The sequence below is a fragment of the Contarinia nasturtii genome, unplaced genomic scaffold, assembly GCF_009176525.2.
Source record: "Contarinia nasturtii isolate CC-2019 unplaced genomic scaffold, AAFC_CNas_1.1 Cnas_scaffold_1699, whole genome shotgun sequence".
NCBI lineage: Eukaryota > Metazoa > Arthropoda > Insecta > Diptera > Cecidomyiidae > Contarinia > Contarinia nasturtii.
Genome location: NW_022199032.1, coordinates 4,160,870 through 4,179,918, shown reverse-complemented (window position 1 = coordinate 4,179,918; position 19,049 = coordinate 4,160,870). Strand labels below are relative to the sequence as shown.

The 19,049-nt window shown below is 33.8% G+C and overlaps 1 protein-coding gene across 3 annotated transcripts in view; it reads left to right on the top strand.

Annotated features, from left to right (window-relative positions):
• LOC116346914 (RYamide receptor-like) overlaps positions 1-19,049 on the top strand; it is a 59,089-nt gene that overhangs the window by 27,289 nt on the left and 12,751 nt on the right. The window lies entirely within an intron of this gene.

Here is a 19,049-nt window from a genome sequence, read left to right as displayed (position 1 = left end):
AATATCTAAAGAGGGAAAAGTGTAAAATGGGGCCATCATTTACATCGCCATTGTCAGCATATCGTTATTCATAGGCGTTTGTTTTTAATCAAGCCCTGTTCACATAGCAAAAAAATGTGATTCATTCAAATGTACTCTCATTTTTTGCTTCTCACAAAAGTCATTTTTAAAAACAATTTTAATGCTCCCTTCCTGTTTATTATGAACAAAAATGAATTTTATGAGGTAATCAAATGCAGTTTGTGATTGTAAAATATTTCACAATTCGATGATTAAACAAATTTCTGTAAATGGCACGATTACCAACGAATCGCCGAAATGTTGAATAATTCGGTGTGCGTAGAACTATTTTCGATTCGATCATTACTTCAAGTGAAATAAAAAGGCAATCGAAATCTTCATGAATTCGTAGTAAGTGTAATTAACGATTGTGTTTTTAATGTTTAAACAGATGAACAATCGTTTCACTGCTGATGACGCCAGTATAGTTGGTTGATTTAATGCGAATCGAGTCGGTATGAATTTTATTCAATTTCTCAATTCATTGTGTGCCGCTGTCCTACTGACATAAATTCAGCGCCACTTTGAATTGCGAATTATATGCAGATGATAATTTCATTAGAGAAGCCATTATCCATAACTAAATCGTAGCTAAGTGCGAATAATGACTAATCTATAAAAATGTGCTACCGTACAGAATTGGTGTTAACCGGATTTTTTTTAATGCTTCAATGAATGCTTACTGTTTTTTTTCTATCTCTTTTCTTACACTCAGTAGATTACTCTTCAAAATCGTAAATCATGAGGAAATCGATTGAACGATCGAAAAAATTTAGCTTAAAAAATCATTTAATTCAATCAGGATTATAGTGTGTTACACACTTGAATGAGCATTAATTGCTCTTTCTCAATTTTAATTTTATTACTTGTAGAGAGGCATCTTGAGATATTATTTACTCGCTTATATTTGGTATTCAGCACATCTCTTAAAGCAATTGCCAAATCAATGTACACTGGTTGCCATGTCAATGTCGTAAAATTCAATTGTTATCGTTTTGTTGACGACTGATCGATCTGCATTAAAACACCGACTTTACAATCGATATATTTTCAATCAATGTGCTCTCATTAATTGTTTTTACGAGGTGCTAGACAAAAACATGTTTAATGGATTATTGTAAAGCAATGGATTGATTCGCATTAAACTGTTGTTAAATTAGTTCACGAAAATGTCTATTTTCCCTCTCGTTAACATCCACTTATCGTCTTGTTCATATGATACTTATTAAAGGCGTTAGGCAAAAAATCAAAATGAAACAGAGTGCCAAATGAGTTTTTGTCACGAATTCGCCTTTTTTCGGTTAAAAAAAGAGCGTGAGAGTGAGAGAAAATGTGTGTGTGTGTGTAAAAGAGAGAGATATAGAGGGGGAGGAAAATGAATGGGGGAAAGAAAAAATAAAAAGATTTTGGTTATTCGTTTGATTAGCTAAACCTTTTTTTCATACTCCTTGATTGGAGTAAAAACCGATTCGATTGAAGTTTCCATTTGTTTGATCTCAAGGCGAAATTCATCTCGGGTTTCCTTTCTCATCCACTCTCCTCTTTGTGCTCTGGTGTGTGGTAAAAATCTACTGAGGGATTATGTCTCAGTTAAAAAAAATTACATCATGGAACTGAAAATTTAGTGTATTTTCCGAGGCCCATGACGTAAAAAAGCAGCAACTGTGGTGATCACTGTAGAAAAAAATATATACTTTTGAATAAATTCGGATTATTTGCAATTTTTCCATCTCGAAATGAGATTTGAAATTGTTACGCACATGAAAACAAAAGAAAGAAACAAAGACCATATGGTTAACCAATTACATTTTAGTTTCTCATTGAATTTTTGCACAATGACAGCGTCGACACCTGTGAAAATAACCACAATAATCCATTCGCTAAATTGTTATTTTGATTGTTTTAGTGAAATTGATAAATGATTTGTTGATTTATCGTATAACTCTCTCATTTGGCAGTAAGACAAAGATCTTTCAATTGAACAAATAGTCGGATACCAAAAACGTGACATTCAATTTTAGATGTTATTCTGTATCGCTTGAAGCTTTGACAGCTCACTAAATGCTCATTTTGTCCGTTTGTTTGTTATTTGTTTTTGTTAATATTTCACATTCATTTCTTGTGTGAAGAATTTTTTTCATTTATAACTCATAAAGGCCATATTTAAATGGCTCCTATTTTCAACATGAGGAAATTTGACGGGCGCTTAGCTGTCTGCATTTGAAAAGCGATAAAATAAAAAAAAGAGACGCGCGCACAGCTTCTCATCAAAATTACAAACATAAGCTCAACATGAGATTTCACGTTTTCGAAAAACAACTGTACCTCGGACACAGATTTAGTGTGCGGATAGCAAAAAAAAAAGAGAGAAACAAGCATCAACAACAACAAAAAGAGAATTGAACGAATATTGCATAATAAAAGTTGTAATGATATAATTCGCCGTAATTCATAACATCTGCTGCAAATAGTGTGCTATTCATGAGATATCTGTTGGTGTTCGGGCGCGACACTAAACTCATGTTTCATTGCATTTCCTTTAAAATGTATTTAAGTCATAAATATAGTATGCGAGTGAGTCACACGGGTACTTTACATAACGCACATAAAGCGGCAATTATTTTACTGTTTTCTACTGTTCGGACCATTCAACAATTTTCAAAGATTGCTGTATTATACCGTGCACGGCGGCATCAACGATATAAAAACGATGGATGGAATGCGTCACACAATGCCACACCACGCCACACGCACACACACACAAACACCATACACGGAGATAAGCGATTTTTGTGTTGAATTTTCTTCTTACAGCATTGTCATCAAAAGGAATAATTTGAATCTTTCATTTCGGCGAAACCGTTTATTGTTTGATTGTTTGCGGCTGTGTATTTATGTTATGTGTACTTGCTGTTGCGGCTACCAATTGACCATTTGAATATTTCTTCAGCATACTTTTTCCTGGTATATTCGTAAGCGAATACAATTTCGAGTCCAGTTTCATCTGTTCGCTGAGATGTCAAAGAGATAGTGTATGTAATATGCATTGTATTTTATACCGATCTTAATTTGATAACCACATTAAACAAATGAGAAGACGAAAAAAAACGTATTATTATTATTTTTTTTTCAACGTAATTAAATAATTTAAAATGTTTTACCATAATTTTTTTTTTCTTCACTCTGCCTTGAGTTTCTTTCGTGAAGATCATCTCATTTTAATTCGATAAGAAAACGATTGTATTTAAATATCGCAGCGGTAAAATCATTTAAATTAACTGGCCATTACAGCTCATCGATGGATGTACTTGTAACATCATCACTGGATTAAAGCCATTGTACAATGTTCACTTTGGCGTCCAATTTAAGCATATATGTTTATGTATTTGTGCATATTTCGTCTTGTCGATGATTGAAAACAATCAAAAGTGAATGGGAAACTAATTTACGGGATTGAGAAATACGTATTTGGATTTGAACATTTTCTACCACACTCCACTATAATTATTTCTTTTGATTTGCTCAATAATACACGAAAATGCCCTACAGTAATTTGGATGTGCCAAACAAAACTCAAATTCACATCGAATGTATGGAATGAAGAAGAAGAAGAAAAGAGCGTGTTTGTGTTGTTTTGAAATGGACTCAAAATCGTAAAACGATAACTTCGAAGTGCGCACCTACAATTTTATTTCTTTTTACTTGACCATTTCGAATTTGGTGTAGCTGCATGTCGGCCTTTTGCATTTATCAATTAGGAAACGACAGTATAGTACAAGGCAAATGCACCATTTTAACAGAAAAGTCAAATAAATAAATTGCGTAGCTTTCAAGCACATTTTAATTCAACGACATTTTATCTGGCACCAACACTATGTGTTACCGGCAGTGAAAAGTGCATGCATTTGAATGGCATACAATCGTGTAAAACAACTGAAAAACTGATTCAAATTAAGCTTAAATTTCTGCTGACACACTTAATGATGGCCTGCCAAAAATTATTAATTCGAGTAAATTTGTTTGGCTGTGAGAATTTTTGTTCCCTCCTCCGATTTATAAAGGCAAACCACTTTGGCACGTTCAATTTGCACCGAAAATTGTCTACCTTTTGAACGCTCATTTCTCTCTTTCACTTATAGCATTCATTCAATCTTCCTTAAAATAGCTGCGGCATGGCTTCGTTTGCCTTTGTCGTCCCATTGCCACATTCGCTACAATTACTGATAAAATAAAACCATGACATTAACTTTTAAGCACTCCAACTTGGAAAATAGCATTCGCCACAGACACCGATAAACGTTCGAAAAAAAAAGAAGAGAGAGAGAGAGAAAGAAAAAAATCAAGTAGAAACGACGGAATGCGATAAGATTGGTGCCCATAAACACATACAACTGCTCAAGCATACAATACACACACAGCATGGCAGCGCGAAAAGATTCTCATATTATTATTATTATTACTAAATCACACCACAGAAAGAGCATCGCACAGAAAGAAATTGGTGTCAGTTTAATGATAAAAGACATTGCGCGCACAAATACAAAATGAACTCGTCATGAGGTGCACGAATTGATCGCATCACATAGATAAGAAGAAGAAAAAAAAAACCAAACAAACAAACAAGCACACGATGGAAAGAAAGAAAAAGTGCGGCGAAGAAAAATATTATAATATAAGCATGGAAACCAACACAAAAACACCAAGAAAAATGGTGAACGACATAAATACGGGACGTAGAATTAAAATACTTAAACCGTGATTATTATTACTTCATGCATACTAGATCTCTTTCCATCTCTATATCTTTCTTTTCATTTATTCCTCTGTCTATCTTTCTCTTTCTTTCTGTGTGTCTATTTAAAAAAAAGAGGAAAAGATTCGATTTTTTCTTCTTCCACATTTAAAACCGTACTTTCTTTGCGCTATCGTTTGTGCAATGTGTGAGCATTTTGTGTTTTATACAATGTTTACAACAGTTCACTTTTCTCTTTATTTTTCTCTATTTTGCTTCCTCGCTCACGCTCGTTCACTTGCTCTATTCAATTTCAATGATTTTTCATGCAACATTTTCCAATTGAAAAATACGCAAATAAACACACGGAACAAAAGCCATCTGCAAAGAATGAACCAAGTCAAATATAATCATCATTATGCAGATAAAGAGTTCGTGGTAATTGTACAAAGCGACTCAATATGAATATGAGAATATAAGTGAACTAGAATATGATATTACACCAAATGGAACAGAAGGAAAGAGAAGAAAAAAAAACAAATCATTGAAACAACAAGATCAAGTAAACTTTTATGCATACAGCAAAGCTCTTAGTTTTTTATTCTCTCGTCTTCCATTATTATTATCATATATGCTCGGTGTTTGTTGTCATTTTATTAAATAACTGTGCGCATTTTATGCATATTTTGTCGTCGATCTGATTTGTAATGCAAACATTTCAAAAGAAAAACAATTTTTCACGTGAAATGTTGTCTCGAACACAATCCATATATACGATATATGTTGCGTTCATTCAAATGCAAATGTTTTTAGATCCGTTTCAAATGTCGATGGATTTAATTTTTGCAATATTATCATATTGGCTGAATATTTGCTTATTCAACGAATATTTAGCCTGGATATCGGAGATCTCTTACTGTATATATATGTCGTGTGCCGGAATTCATTCACAATTCTCCTAATTTAATACATATTACTTTGGGCTTGTTAAGGACGGTTGTAACATGTAATCACAGCATACACTGTTGAAAATATTTGCATTTTTTACATTGTTGTTGGTGATTGCAATCGAGGATTGTTACGAAAACCATTCACTTTTACTCGGATAAATCGATGCGTTTGTGTGAAATGTCAAAAAACACATTTTATTACCAGTCAGATAAGCCCAACAGATGCAAAATAGCCAGATGTTATTTTGATATTATGTCACATTCAGATCCATTTCAATCTTTGAAATTGAACATCTGAAATGTTAAAATGAAGATCTCAATCATAGCCTTAATCGATCTTGACTCAGTGTCACTAAATTGAAGTCTAACAAAGGCTACTTCACGTCAACTGGATCAGTCAGCTCAATACATGGTCAAAGTGTGTGACACCTCAACCGAACGCATCGATTCACCAGAATTTTCTGGTAAAAGTGAATGGTTTTCGCGACAATAATGTAAATAAAAAAAAATCCGACAGTGTACTCTATACACTTACATAATAAACAAAACCAGTATTCTCACTCGACAGAATATAGAGCCGAAAAAACAACCATAATAATAATAATAATGGCAAATAAAAACCAATTATGGTAATGCTTCTTTTATTTGTGCATGCATGGGCCCCACAAAGAAAATCTATGCAAATCAAATTGGCATATACTTCCAAATGCCGAACACTTTACAGTGCTTAAAACTTCTCATTCTTATTTAGATTTCCATCAGTTGAGCTCATCTTTTTTATCTGCTACCGAGATTTTCCATAAAAAGTAGAACAGCCATCACAGACATTTTACAAGCAAATCATTTCCGCACATCATATTCACAAACACGACATTGGCATACAAGCACATACGAACGCGCGCCGTCACACACTCATACACTAGACACAATACACATTTTGTTTGCGCGTCATACAAATGTGTCGCACCAACATTCAATACAATCATTTCGAACTATTTACTAAAAACGACATTCAATCGTGTCCTTTTCGATAGCAAGTGAGATAAATGGCAACGAAAAATATGCCATAGAAAATGAAAACTATCTTAAGGAAGGAGATGTCAATTTTATCATGAATGCAAGCATTTTTAGAATCCGTATTCAGCGAATTTAACAATGAAAAAATAAATAATCGAAGAGTGAAAAGCAGAGAGAGGTAGTAGGCGGCTACGTGAAGCTTCACTAACAGGCGAAAAGAAGCATCACCGTGTCAACGGCATAACATTGCGATAAAATGTAATAAGACGAAGAGAGAAAACAGTGCGAAACGAGATGAACCAGAAGCTGTGTGATTATTATATGTATACTTAAAGAGAAGATCGACAAAATCCTGGCGAAGAATTTCCATGAAATAAATCGAAAAAAAAGTGAATGATTTAAATGACAACAAAACTTCAACACCAAAATCAAATTCCCCGTTGTTTCTTTTTCGTTGGAATTGGATTGATTTTAGTTCTACCCATGAGAGACCCCATAAGAGGCGACTACATTCTATTTTCAAGAGGCCTGAAATTACTGAAATTGAAATTCGAATCAATTGAAAAAAATAAAAAACGAACCACTTTTGACGAAACAAACATTGTTATGTTATTCTTGTTATGTCATCCGGTTTCCGTTTGTGTATTATTTGCAAACATGATACTCTCATTTTTCCGTATTCATAGTTAATATTAAATAGTTTCATTTCATGACCAATTCCAACATTACAACATCGAAAGTTTCATTTCCGAACTTCTTTTCGGCCGGGAAGTCTATCTATGTAAGTCGAAGTATATAATTCACAAAAACGTCAAGAGCATCATAAATCGTTTGCGCGAATTTAAATTTCAATGTCATTTGGAATGGTGATAAAATAAACTATTTGTATAGAGAATGTGTGGGTTAATTCGAGCAGATGGGATGTATCATTTTTCTCGTTCGCATTCATCATCTGACAATGAACACACAATCTTTTAATAGCACAAAGTTTTATTCCTTATCATTTCCGCACAATGAAAACTTCATCAGTCACGCTAGAATTTCCGTAAATAAATATGTATAAATAAGGATTGTTACGTTTCGTGACTTGATAAGTATAGCTGCCAAGCCAAGAGCAGAAAGACTAAGCACTTTTTTCCTTGGCCGAAGAAAAAAAAAAGACACGAACCATTTTGTGTTTTTTTTGCTGCTCGCCATATTTTGTATCGGATATCTGAACGACAACAGTATTGATGATGCCAAAGCTTAGTAACATTTATGTCCTTTGAAAGAGCCTCTTTAAGTGAAAATTTAACAAATCGACAAGAGACAAGCGCTTATAAAATATGGCACGAATTGAATATCAACAAATGTTCATCTTTCATTATTGTCTGCTTCATCTTCGATCCATGGATGAAACATGATTTTTCGTTGGTGAACTAAATTACTTAATTCAATTTTATGCTCAAATGTATTCCAATTCGTTCACCTTGAATTTTAACTGGTGCGAGAAAAAAAATCGACAGGCACTGCCAGCTCAAATTATCACTAAATAGCCCGTTTGCTCGGTCATCTAAATAAAAGAAAATTTCATTGAAGCTGTCTGCACGTGAAAATGAACGCAAACTAAAATGAGTCCTGTGGTGATGGTTGAAATGCGAACAAATCGATTTTTTTATATTCGAACATGGTAAAAGGTTTGATCAAGTGCCAAAGCCAAATGAACTGCAAAAAAAGTCAACGTGCTGCAAAGCAAAAAAAAAACAACAACAAAAATCAGATCAGATGTATATGTGACGGACCATTGTGAATATATTTTGACTGAATGCTGAATTGCACTGTGTGCTCCGTATGATTGGATTATACCACCGTTTTGTGTGAGGCAATAAGCAAGAGCAATCATGTCCGTGGTCATCAAAAAAACTAAAATCAAGAAAGACAGCAGAAAAAGAGACACACATTCATTACAATTACACTTTATTTTTGCTCTCATATGACATAAAGAGCATATCGTTGGAAGAGGGGGTAATTTTTTTTCCATTACAATGCGCTCATAACATTTTGAGTTAGCTTGCATAAAAAAAACAACTGCTTATGAGATACAAGTGAGAAAAAAAATTCCATTTAAAATGTACATCCAGCACGTGTACGTATTGTTTACTGGCTTCTGGACAACGGTACGTGTGTTAAGGGAAAATGTTGACCTTTGTGATGTATATATCCCAATATTATTGGTAGTTAATTAGAAATGGTTGTCATTGACCATATACATATTCGGAGTGCGACACACCTTGAAACACTTCGAAATGCCTCAACATTTTGGTTTGACATTCTGAAATGCTCTTCCCAATCAATTATCAGAATCGGTTCGAATATGGTTTGATTTCTTGTTTCTTTTGCTGTTACAAAAGCCGATCATTCGATATGAGTGACCATCATGCACTGAACATAATTATCAAAATACTTGAAGTTGATTTTTATGTAATGACCAATATAATAATTTTATTTTTTGTTTAAACATTCCAAATATGGAAATGATGTTGAATTGTGAAGTTTGTATCGGTGCTTGTATTATTTGGCACACGAAATTCAGCGCATGCAACAGTTAAAAGAGCATCATCAGCACGAGCAAACTGTAGGAACAGTTGTAACCGTACAATCTTGTCTTTATTACATCCGCAATAATATAATCATCACATCAACCAAATGAATTGAATAAGAAAAAAAAGATAAAAAAAATACACTGCCTAGTTACTCGGCAGTAGTGCTTGATGTATATAAGAAGGAGTTGTATGGATGAATTATTTAATGAATAACTTGCATGAAAATCGTGGGATTTGATCTCAAGTTATAATTTAAATACTTATATTTCCACAAAAATCCATGAAAATGCAAAGAAATTTGGTTGTTTGCTGTACAAGCGCCATTCTTCAACCGGACAATGATTAAAAATCATTTCAAAAACTATAATTTGATCAATCAATGGATTAATTTTATATTTAGATAGAATTCCGATGTCTTAATTGATTGTAATTGTGAATATTGTGATACAGTAGGATGAACCAATTTAGAAAAAGTCGCTTCACTGAGAAAAAAAAAACGATTTAAAATCTATAGTTTATTCATCAAGCAAACTGAATGAATTCCTTTTTCCTTATTTCTTCACACGGAACTAAATAACATTATTCATCAAAATAAGCGACAAATAAAAATTGTGCGGAAATTTTTTTTTGTGACTCAGTCTCATCCAAATATATCATAATATTTTTATTATCTGGAAAAAAACAGACGAGTAAAAATCCAAAATTGTATGAATCTTTCCCGCATTTGGTTTAATTGAAGTCGCATTATGACATTTTCATTGTCATTTTCATTTCGGTTGTTTATGTGATGCGTCATCTGATTCTTTCCCTTTTCATTTTGCTCTTCCTCTCTTTTTCGCAACGGGTTGAGCTAGGAAATAAAATTCACAAAAATATTTATATTAATAAATAGTAATATAATGATTATAGGCTTTAGTAGATGGTTGTTGGTGACAATCAGTTATAGTACCAAATCATCCATATATAAAATAACGTTCAAAGCAAAAGACCAACCGAAATTACGTCGCGATGAGCACGTATATATGCCCATTTTCTTATACGTGTATTCATGTATGAGAGTGGCAAAGATTTGCGCATCATTTCACATTTATTTTCTGTGTAATTCTGTATTGGCTACTTTTTGTATCTGCTTACTGGTTTCATTTCGGTTTAAAATCTGTTTTTTTTTTCCATTTCATTTGCTATGGCCATGCTTTGCGAATGAACGGCTGCAAAATGTGCGCGTGAAATATTCGTGTGCAAGATGAAGCCAATTGAAGATGACCAAATGTTTTGTATTTTCTTTATTACCCGTCTTTTTTTTTTATCTTCATTTGCCAACTTGTAGCTTCTTTTTTCCAGTCTTTGTTTTATTTTGTGTGTTTGATCGGTAATTTTTTGTCTTTTTCTCTTTTCGTGTCGTACTTTTATTCCGCGTTTAATGCTCGTATAGATCGTTGTATGCAGTGTACACTTTTTTTTTGTTTTGTTCGTAAGGTCATTTACCATACTTTCACTTTATTCGACAATCACAATCATTATTATTAGCATCACTTGAGATTTCTTGTTGTGACGACGACCACGACGATGTTGTTGTTCTTGTTTCATTTGGTGTGTGTTTGTGTCGTTGCGGCATATTTCATTCGATCATCAATTTTGGCTTTAAAAGCATGTTGTGCGCGCGTTCATTCGGTATTGCTCTTCTCTTGTTTTAACTCTTTGTGTATAATGTATGGTATAAAATATTGTCGGGCAAAAGCAAAGTTGAGCTCTCATAGTCCAATGAGCTGTGTTCCTTTCAGCCAATACGAAAGAAAAAAAAAATCAATGGATTTCAATAGAAACATACTGGCTGAACATTATTGAATGTATATGATTCGTTTACGTTTTCTAAAATTGTTTTAAACGCATGCACATTTCTCACGAACAAAGTTTAATCTGTTCAATGTTTTCATCGTCTTGTTCATTTCACCCATTTGCATTTCGTCGATGGTTGTTGATTTTATTTTATTTATATTTTTCTCTTCATTTTTAATTTTCATCATATTTCAACGAAGTCAATATAATTGGATGTTGGATCATAATGTATATCAGTAACTCACAATTTCATTAAATCATCTCGTTAGCTCTTCATATCAATCAAATTCAATTAGAAAAAAGAGCAGTTGGACTTATTTTATATTCGTGAACAATTTTGATGTCATGACGTATCCATTACACTTTATAAATATGCGGAAGAAATGCGCGCATGGAGCAAACGTCACTCTTTATTTAAGTTGATGCGTTGGGGTGTCATATGTTCAAACAATACAAGCACACCCATCTCGTACACACCATACAGCTTTTTTTATTGTTGTTGTTGTAGTCGTCGTCGTTTACGTTTTCTTAATTTTGCAGACGAGTTTATAGTTTGATTGACGGGCTTGCATTTTTATCGAAAACCGCATACTAGATGCCAACCAAGATATTATTGAATGTTTACACTTCATTTAGATGAGTGGTTAATTCTATTTAAATACATAGGCTAAACGGCAGAAATATTCATGCGAGCATGGCATAGAATATAGTAGCAATGTCGGTTATAAAATGGAACTTATGCACCAAGCGTAATAATAATATTTCGAACTCTTGTTCGCATACATTGTTGCGTTAGCTGTTTAATATGTAATAACTAGTCGATCAACCCCTTTTTATGGCTGCCTCCTATGAATTACAAATTCATCATGAAAACCCGCCACACACATATAGCATTATGGAGAAACCGAACGACTAGGCATCAAACGCTTTTAATATGTTACTATTGCTGGCTGCAATCAAACGTTCATCTTGGAATTTACAAAAGGCAGACAATGAAACACATTGGCAGAGGCGCAGAGAGAGAGAGTGCGATATAGAGAGCACGTGTGAGACAAAAGAAAAAAAGAATGAACATATTGAATGTGGCACTTGAAAGGTTCGTCCTAGATTTTTACCCAGGCCATTTTATCACAAATGCAATTCCACAAATGAAGTAATACGTGCAGTAATAGAAATTGCAACACAGCGCGAAGCAAATGAAAGTAGAAAATATGGTATAGGTTTTATGTTTATATTTGTAATTGAGTTGAGTGAACAGACTTTGACACTTTAACCTCGGACGCAATGCATTAGTCGTATATCGTTGAAATGGCTCAAATAACGATTCATTAAGTATTTCTGAGGTAATTTAGCAAGAGGATGTTAGCATTTTAACTTTGGACGCCACCACACATTATATAAACGAATTGCACTTTTTTTGTATTGTAAGTTGGGGGCTTCTGTTTAACTCGAAATTGCCTCTGTAATATTTTATGAGATTTTTTTGCTATTGTCCGGAGCAAAGCTTTCAAACATACAATTTGATTCTTTTGTGTGTTGGCCTCTCTGACGAAAGAAAGAATGAAAAAAAAAAACTAAACCACATTCAATGCATACCATACACCAAGAATAGTTCAAGATGTATGTCTAAGGGATGGTAATCAATGTCGTAACGTCTCTTCGTCAAAAGCACATTCTCATTTTGACATCGTTTTATACTCAAACATAAAGCTCGACATGTGTACACACACATGCATATGTGAGTGTGTCTGTGTATCATTTGAAAATCACATGAAAATTGACTTTGGCTCATGGTTTTTGCCTCATGAATATCGAAATGACTTACGCATAAATAGCATATATTTTATTCAACGTTTTTCCTTTGTATTGTCCCAAGTCTCAAAGGAATTCCATGTGGCCTTTTACTTTAGAAATCGTTTCAACCAGTCGTCTGTTTCTTTTTTTTTATTGTGAAATAAATGAGAATCTAGCCAATAAACAATGCGAACGAACCATTCAACTATGCTTACAAGTTACAACCCATAAAATACTTGAAAATGGTCTCTCTTTCTCTCTAATCATCATTGGCAATAGATTTTTTTTCTCTCGATTTCACATTTGCTTTGCATAAAACATTTACACCTGTTTTTTTTTCTTCTTCAATGCAATTTAGTTCTGATATGAGACACATTTGGATGTGAAAGGAGAAAATTTAATTTTATAACCACTCAATTCTAAAACCTCAATAACCAAATGATTCATTTATTTATGCAAAACACATCGCTTCTTTAAATGGATTTAATTGAATGACGCTTTGATTGGAGAAATGGTATTTGTTCCGAACTTTTATCCATACGTGACCCTTGGCCAACCTTCAATGGATTTTATATGTATTGTTACCTGTTGGCTTCCATTCACAGTACGTGGAAAACTATTTTGAAACATTTTATCAATCGGTTTTGAAAAATTAGACGAGTTCTCTGAATGCATATCACAAGTTGTTATTTTCACATTCAATATTATTTAACAGTACAGAAAACATATAGTTTGCAAAATGTAAAACCTTAATAGTGCTCAATATGTTGAGCAGCCACTTGTATGTGTCTTATTTTGTTAACCTGCGTTTCATCTAACTTCAAACAATGTTTTCAAAAAGTGTGCATATGGTTGCCAATGTCGAAAACACTATACCTAACGAACATTATTATGTAAATTGTCTACATTTTTTTGTGGAAAAGTTTTATGCCAAGTTTCGTTCACGTCATAGACCAAACAGGACGAGTAAAATTCAGTTGAAATATGGCTTTGAGTATTGAATCCATGTAATTACATTTAATCAAGTAACTATTATAGCTTGAGCTATGACTTTGTTGAAATAATAATTTTGTATACAACTAATAACAGGGTAGTGGGTAGAGGTGTAAACGAATGCGTTCGTAGAAAAAAAAATTCCTATTCGCATTTATTCGTGATTGCTTGGTTGCTACGCATTCGTTCATGTGTTCTGAGAACGAAAACTAACGAACACGAATATGAACATTCGCTTCCATCTCTATAGAGATGGATCTTTTTCAATGCAGTGCATTTTTTTTAAATTAAAAATCTCAAAAATTTACATGATCTAATTCACCGAAGTACATGTTTACCTAGTTGGGTGACACCTTTTGCTTGCTATAACATCGTTGTTTATTGAAATTCCGCTTGCACTTGTGCACTGTTGTGTGTTTCCGGTGTGTGATATTGCCATTTGGCTGAAAATATTTGTCAGCTAAAAGGATATTACGAGTTTTTCGGTTAGCTTATGAGCCAGCAGCTTAAATAACATGTGTAAAAAAGTCGAAGCACACTTGACGTTCGACAATTTATGGCATAAAATAAGCGAGCGCTTCAAAATTAATGGACAACGACTGATGTCGGTAATTGCAGTCAGTTCACTTTGAATTTGGATCAAATTGCGGCCAAAAAGCCACATAAGCATACACTATACACGTACATTTATCAAATCGAATGTTGTGGCGTTTATTTGAATTACATAAAATACCGAAAAATACGAGAGAGAGAGAGAGAGAGAGAGAGACGGAGCGGGAGCGAATGAAAAAAGTAAATGATCCAAAATCATAATGGTAAAATCTTCACAATTCCCGGCAGATGAAAAAGCGTGTGCCTGTGTGTGCCGGCATTGGTTGTGATGTGTAAGTTTTTTCACGTCTGCCGCTTTTGTGTATGTGTCGAATTACGTGTATCGTTTTTCAGCTACTTGCTATTATTATTCTAACCGATTGCGCGATGTAAATCGTGTGGATGAAATATAAATGTCTTTCTTTTCTGGACCGCTGCAAGGCAACTACTTGTTGATAATAACAGCATTATCGAAGGCATTTATGTTGTTCATGGCTCGTTGTTTAATATTATCTCAAAAACATATTTCACATCTATATTGATAAATGTGTATAAATATATTTTGAAAGAGAAGAAAGAAAAATCCCATTCCCGTTAAACACATACAATTGAGTTTTTGATGTACATATTTTTGTTTATTGCTCGTTTTATTCAGATCGACATATGATTCTCCGTGAAATGAACTTATTACCACACTGCACCACTTTATGGTGCACAGAAAAGAGCGAGCGCGCTCACACACACACATACACAAACAATGTGAAGTGGCGCTCGTCTCACTCTATATAGGTATGTGACGAGAGGAAACATCTGATACAGTAACCAAAATCGCAAAATATGATTGCCGTAATGTCATTTGATGTGTTTCTTGCGTTGTTTCGTTTACCATTATTATTGTTGGTATTGCTGTTGTTGAGTTTTTTTTTGTTGGTCGGTGCTGTATCTCCACCGTATATGCTCTTTCGCTTGTTTGATGAGTTTGACAATGGTTTTCATGTTAAAGCACAGCCAAACATGCGATCAATCTACACACAGATTGTTATGTTTGCATGCGATTGCATTGTATATTGTGTGCACAATCAGCAAATATAGCTATTGTCTAACGTGATGATATGATATATTCCATGCACATGCACACACACATATTTGGTTTGGCAAACGAGAGAAAAGAGAGAGAGATTTTATTAGCTTGTTTCATTTTTGGATAACAGCAAAACATGTACCACATATACATCGAGGAAATTGCACAGATTTCAACAAGATTTGATATGTTACGTGTTTTTCTTGTCTATCTTATTATACGACAAGACGGCTCATATGAAATATTTTTAACTCGTCTGATTCTTATTCATACCCTCGTTTAAAAGTAACAACCACTCATTCACTCCCTTTCTCTCGATCTACATTTTATTGTAATCGTGTTTTATCCATCTGTCGTCAGTATCATATTCAAAGTCAGTTCGTTACTTGCACTTTCGAAGAATACCGAGTTTTCTCTCTCTCTCCTTCTCTCTTTCTCCCATCAATTGCGCCAATGGAAATAGTTTCAATTACGTAGAATGATGGAACTGGTTGTTTAATATCAAATTCGATTCAGCATTTTTGCTTATAAAAGCATCATTTCGCAGTTTTTGCAAATGTGTCACGACGTCAAGCGATTAATGATTGAAGAACGTACCATTTTTATGTGCGTTACATGACAGAGATGGAATTCTAATACTGGATAAAAAAAAGAAAAAGGTGTACAGCCGTCGGGAAAGAGTGATGTGAATTAAATGAGTAAACTTGCTTTATCAGTGAAAAGAATTTTTATGTCATCTGCTGGTGTGATGAAAATGATGACGATGATGTCATTCAATTTGATTGGCTTTACTCAAAAAGTCACTTCATTTTAATGAAGCAAACTTCCATCAATGTTGTATTTTGTATCATTATAATTATTGTTATTGATACTGCAAAGGTATCTTATAAATATGAGCGTTTATTGCATACATTTTAAATGTTAATTGTTCACATTTCCTCGAGAGAGAATTGATGGCAGTCGATGACCAAAAATATGATTTCAAATATGTGCCCCCTCACCAGTCACCACCACCAACAACAACAACAGCTGTAGCCACAGCAGCGATGACAACGACGACGGCTACACCGGCAGCACTGGTAACGGTGATGCAAAGACGTTGTGTGAATTCATGTAATTTAATAATATTATATTCATATTTATATTCTTGCATAGTACAATCGAAAGTAAATCGGCATTCAGTCAAACGACCATGAAAATGCATTTATTGTTTGTTGTTGGACTTAAAGTCAATGTAATTGGTATTTTGCAAATAAAAAGAGAGACGAGCAGAGAGAGAGAAAAAAAAGATGACGATGATGCATGAAAAGCACCATAACGCGATTTCTCCGGTTTTATAAAATGGGAAATTAATAAATATTTCATACTACGTTTAAACCATTAAAAGAAGAGAAAAAAAAGTATGAAGATTTTATGCAACAATTTTTGACCAATCGAATACCACAAAATTTACGGTAAATAATGAATCTTTTCGCGAAGAGCACAATCGTACGCGCATTTATTTTGCGAACATTGGCACTTGTTTTCGACGAAATAATATGCAGAAAAATATTAATGAAATGACAAGACCATGGATGATGCTATTGACTCGATGCCTTCTGTTAGTTGTCGTTTAAGAAGAAAGAAGACGACAACGATTATATTGATGATGATGAAGAAGAAAAAGATCCAACACAAACACATACACACCAGTATATTATTGTTTTTGAAAATAGTAGCGAAATTCATTTATTTGCCTGAATATCACTTGAGAGCGGGTGACCGAAGTAAGAGAAAGACACGTCGGCCACGATAACAGTGGCATTCAACAGAATTTGAAGTGAAAGTAAAGAACAGCAACAACAAACAACTAAATATATTATATACATATATACATGAAGATGGTTTGTTTCCTTCATTGAATTTTTGCAATCATTATAGCAACAACACAGCAGCAACATCAGCATCATCAGCAGCGGTAATATTATTGATATTTCTTCTATGTAAAAGTACTTTTCCTTCTGCTTTTGCAACTGAAAACTGCTCTTCATCGGTGTTTTTTGTTTTATTTCATTTTCGGTCGGTCGCAATATGCTTTCATTTTACCATGCTGGCCGAACCACTCTTGTACACAGCATTCACTCTACTCATCTTCCTACTTTTCATTTCAATGTGCCTGTTTTACAGTTGCTATTTTGTCTTCGCCATCTCGTACCTGCTCTTACTGTGTTTCAACCAAACCAAACTGTGGTTTTTCTCTCTCTCTCTCTTTCTCTTGCCTTGTACATGTACATTGTACATGCTGCCATCATTGATTTATTTAAAATTCAACTTTAAATCCGGGAACAGAATTTGATTATATGACAACAAAATGCGATTGCTCTTACCATAATTTCATTACGGTATTGGTCGAATGCCAATTGCATTCAATACAAATCTTTCGACAGTTTTTTTTTTCGAAAAAAAAAAAACATTTACTTTAATATGCCACCTCGATGGTTTCAATTGTTCGCTTTCGATGGAATACCTCACAATGGCCACTTCGAATAAATTTGGCAAATTAATGTTGGTCGAATGATGTGTGTAAATACACCCGATGTTGACAGATCATCAACCATTGCAAATTGAAATCTATAAACGAACATTTACTAAATAACGATACAAGTATCATGAATTTTTCGGAACGAATGGAACACACACACGCCCGCATCATTCTTTCCACGGTTGTTTGTACAGTGCACATCATCAATCAAAACGATGAGATAATTCAAAATAATTTGTTGTTGATTTACAAAGTACATGATTGTTCAACTAACTAAACTAAATATAATACGGCTATAGAGAACAAAGAGGTGTGCAGAAGAAGAGAGGTAGAGGCAGAGACGATGCAAACATACAATTACCGAAGCAAAGCGGAACAACTATTAAATGTTTTTTTTACATATGAAGTGAGTTCAGCTTTTTTTGGACTTTCAACTTATTCACACCTTCAAACAAATTGATTTACCAACAATATTATGAAGCAGCAATCAACAGTAATAACTTTCTGAAATTTCAATACAACAAACCGATGTATTTATGCGCGTTACCGGTCTGTCTTTCTGTCTGTGTGTCTACATTTATTTAAAGTGATTTAATTGACATCGCATGAAACCATTTATTTATGATTTTCGGATATATAGCTGTTGTATTTCACATTGAAATGCTTTCATTTTTTTTTTTTTGATAAATTAAGAGCCATAGTTTGATTAGCGCTTTCATCATCAGTTCAATTGTGGCATGTTCCATATGGTTCGATCAAGCATTTCATGCAATTCATGTTCACACACCGGGGCTTCGGTGCGGCCAATGTAAATATGCTGAGAAGCTTATATGGTTCCATATATAAATTTAAAATGAAAATTGAATGGAAATGAAAGTCTGATTTAATTTCA